This window comes from Hyaena hyaena, unplaced genomic scaffold (genome assembly GCF_003009895.1).
Source record: "Hyaena hyaena isolate Hyena2069 unplaced genomic scaffold, ASM300989v1 scaffold_220, whole genome shotgun sequence".
NCBI lineage: Eukaryota > Metazoa > Chordata > Mammalia > Carnivora > Hyaenidae > Hyaena > Hyaena hyaena.
Genome location: NW_024080852.1, coordinates 2,048,315 through 2,052,422, shown reverse-complemented (window position 1 = coordinate 2,052,422; position 4,108 = coordinate 2,048,315). Strand labels below are relative to the sequence as shown.

General features: G+C 45.4%; 1 pseudogene; it reads left to right on the top strand.

Annotated features, from left to right (window-relative positions):
• Positions 1–689: 689 nt before the first annotated feature.
• On the top strand, positions 690–1,660 carry LOC120238938 (annotated as a pseudogene).
• The last annotated feature ends 2,448 nt before the right edge of the window (positions 1,661–4,108 follow it).

Here is a 4,108-nt window from a genome sequence, read left to right as displayed (position 1 = left end):
CAGTAAATTATAATCGGTGATATACATGCAAACAATGAAACTGTCACAAGGCAGTTTTTCTTGTTTCTAATTAACCCAAATGGCATCAAATTTTGGCTCTTCTGTGTCTGGGGACATTATAATAGCTGACCTTTCTGGAGGAAACTTGAGTCTAAGTAAAAGTGTTTGCATTCGAACTGATGGGAACTTCTTATTCATGAACATGATAACCATAGCATAAAAATGTCCCTGCAAATAAGGGAGACGAAAAGCAGCAGGAGAAGGTAGATCAAAGGAGCTGTTATGTTTTTACAGACACATTGGCAGGTAACAGGTTTTATGAAAGGAGCACAAAGGCGTGGGGACAGTAAGATTCCTAACATGGGGCTCCTGCTGTCAGGTGTACATACATGGGCTTAAGGTAAGTAAGGGAGAAAGATGCCATGATAGGAACCTGTCTCGAGTTTTTTCCAGTGAGCTCCTGCAAGTCCGAGGCAAATGGGTCTTTATGAAAAACAGAGGCAGCCAGTAACAAGATCCTCACATCATTTACCTTTCAAGCCTCCAACCAGTAGTCATGTGGCAAACAAATGAAGAAAAATTGGAAATAACCATTAACTGGGGGGAAGCATAAGAGTAACACTGAGTGAGGACCAGAAGATTGCAGAGAAGGCACCAGACCTTGGCGCTAAAGGTCAGAGCCAAAGAGAATGGCGACGGTGAACATAGATGCCACAATAGAGATGCGTCCAGGTTTAAACTCGTCCTCATATTGGTAGTCTCTGGAGTAGGGTGCATGACTGGCATCATTGGGAATGGGTTCATCACAGCCAATCATGGGGTTGAGTGGGCCAGAGGCCAAAGGCTCCCTGTCAGTCACTGCATCCTGTCGATGCTGAGCTTCTCCAGGCTCTTGCTGCAGATCTGGATGATGCTGGAGAATACTTACAGTCTCTTCTTCCGGGTCACTTAAAACCAAAACACAGTGTTTATACTCTTCAAAGTCATCATCATGTTTCTGAACTATTCCAACCTCTGGCTTGCTGCCTGGCTCAACATCTTCTATTGCCTTTGAACTGCAAACTTCGTTCACCCTTTGTTCTCCGTGATGAAGAGGAAGATCAGAGAGCTGATGCCTTGGCTTCTTGGGCTGTCACTATTCATCTCCATATGCTTCAGCTCTCCCTTCTCTAAAGATATCTTCAATGTGTATGTAAACAGATCCGTTCCTATCCCCTCCTCCAGCAGCACTGAGAAGAAGTACTTCTCTGAGACCAATGTGGTCAACCTGGTTCTGCTCTATAACCTGGGGATCTTCATTCCTCTGATCATGTTCATCTTTGCAGCCACCCTGCTGATCATCTCTCTCAAGAGACACACCCTACACATGGAAGGCAATGCCACTGGCTCCAGGGACCCCAGCATGAAGGCTCACATGGGGGCCATCAAAGCGACCAGCTACTTTCTCATTCTCTACATTTCCAATGCAGCTGCTCTATTTATTTCCACATCCAACATCTTTGACTTCAACAGCTTCTGGAATATTTTGTGCAAAACTGTCATGGCTGCCTACCCAGCTGGCCACTCAGTGCTACTGATCTTGGGCAAGCCTGGGCTGAGAAGAGCCTGGAAGAGGTTTCAGCACCATGTTCATCTTCACCTATAACAGCAGACCCTGTGATTGGAACCCAGAATAGCACAGGACCGGTTCAACCAGCTCTGCCTTTCTCCCACCTAGACCTCTCTCCTCACCCATCTTTTCTGCCCTAATCTTACCTCTCAGGTAACTGGGTCCTTTCATGAATGGGACACTGAATTTTCAACTTGAGATTCTAAGCTGAAGTAGCTAAGCAACTCTAAAATTGGGTTTGTGGAAGCTCCTTGATCTACGCTCATTCATCTCCTGCCCTGAGCCTTAAGGAGAGGATGGCCGGACCTCTCCATCTGCTGGGGAGGATCTCAGTGTGTGCCTGTGGTCACCAGGCACCCTTTAATTCTCAAAGATATCTTGGTCTGGATGGAAACTTCCATGGTCACCCTACTGAAGGCACCCCACTAACCCACAGTTAAGAAAAAGGAAGGCTAGTGACGAGTATCGTAGGCAGTCCAAGAGGCAGAAGGGAGACTAGAATACCTAAAGGGTAAAGGGATTCAGGAGGGAAAGCCCAGCCAGAGTTAGCAGGTGCCACAGAGGTTTCAAGGAAAATGGAGGCCGCATATACTATTCATGGAGTGACGAGTGGCATTCAGATTACAGAAATTTCCAGAGTAGATGATGAAAACCTTGAGGGAATTTGTAAAGACCAATAATTTCAGGAAGTTGTCTGGAGATAAACATGAAATACAAGGTGGCAGGTGGATAAGAGGATGGTCAACTGAATGCTTCATTTTTCCAAATTGGCGGGGGTGGGGGTGGGGGAAGAGGGGGAGAGTGGCATGTGCAGCCCCAGGAAGAAAACGGGAAGAGTCCAGAGCAAAGGAACATCTATTTTGCTGTGCTCCTGTGTTGATGGCGATCCAAGTGGCATCTGCCTCTGGCATCAGCAGTTCCAGATGCCCTTGATGTGACCATGGTGCCAGCGCAGCCTACCTGGCAGTGGCGGTTTGACAAGAAAGAAAATGTCACAGCTCACTGCCACTCTTCACAATGATGGCATCAGCGCCGCCTCAAACGGCCATGGCACAAAATAAGACACCCTCTCTAGACCTCTTGGAACTAGAAATTTAGGAACTTGGGGCTTTCTTGTATTTGGTGTTTTTAAAATCAGAATTACTGAGGAAAATATGAAAAGAACACCATTCATCATACCACAGCTTCCAAATGAAAATGTAAGGTCGGTAGCAAAGACTAAATGCTGAGCTCAAGCACATTTTTCAGAAAAGAGTTCCTTACATCCGTGAACAGCAAAAAATCACTCACACACACATATGTGCACACACACACACACACACACACACAAACACACACACGCACAGGCATGCATACATTCTCACATACATCCCTTTACAGTTCCAACAGCATGGGATTTATTCACCTAGGAGGGAAACTATATTCATGGAAACACACATTTTTCATTGTTTTCCTAATTGATATTTACTTCTATGACTATTTGAGGTCAGCATAGTTGTTATGGTGAGGCAAATTAGATTTTGAAGTTTCATCCCAGTTCCTAAAGAATAGAGAAATGTACCTTTTTCCAATAACACATGCAGACCTATCCACTGAAAAACAGAGAAAAGCAGAAAATTGATTTAGAGCCAGCATGTGATTAACATGAACCATGCCAAGATAACAAGCTATATATTCCCTCTCCATGCTTATTATGAAGAACTATTATGCCATTGTTTGCAAGAGCCAAAAGCAGCAGAGAGCTAACCAGAGCTTCAAGGATGATGACATCAATAGTGTGTGTTGCCCTACCTTCAGCCAGATAAAGTTTCCTCCAGTTCTCTCTCCCTCCCCTCCTGATTACTTGTTCCTTCCTCCCTCCCTCCCTTCCTTCCTTCCCTCCTTCCTCCTTCCTTCCTTCTTTTCACTTCTTTCTTTCTGTACAACCCACCTAGATTTCCATAATGGGCATCCTACCTTCCAATTGGTTGGCTTTAGACAGAAATCAGAAGTCCTAAAGGATCTGCTTTGCAAACTCTGCATGATACCCCTGTACTCTGAGAGAGATCTGAAAGTTGATGTGAAGGGTTCCTTTACCCACAAAGTCACTCTGGACATTCACCCACCATGTGAAGCAGCTAGGGGGACTTGGGTTGCCATGGGGACTCCAATATGGAAGGCCCAGTACAAGGCAGGGTGTCTCAAGCCTGGCTGAGTCCTAGCGAAGGAAGACTAGAGTAGCAGCCAGGGTCAATCTAAGGGCTGGGGTTCAAGAGGCACCAGACTGTCCCACAATCTAACATGATCTTTACCTTTTAATCTATTAAATTCCACCATGGTTCCTGCAGAATGCTCTTTTACTATTCTCTCAGACATCCTTTCCTTTGGGCTGCTAGGGCAGAAACACCTATTGAATAAAGGGAAAGGAACTATAAATTCAACCAACCAGTGAGTTCTGAGTTGGAGGAGGAGAACAGAAACCAAGGGCAGAAATCTGGAGCAATCGTGGCAGGATGGATA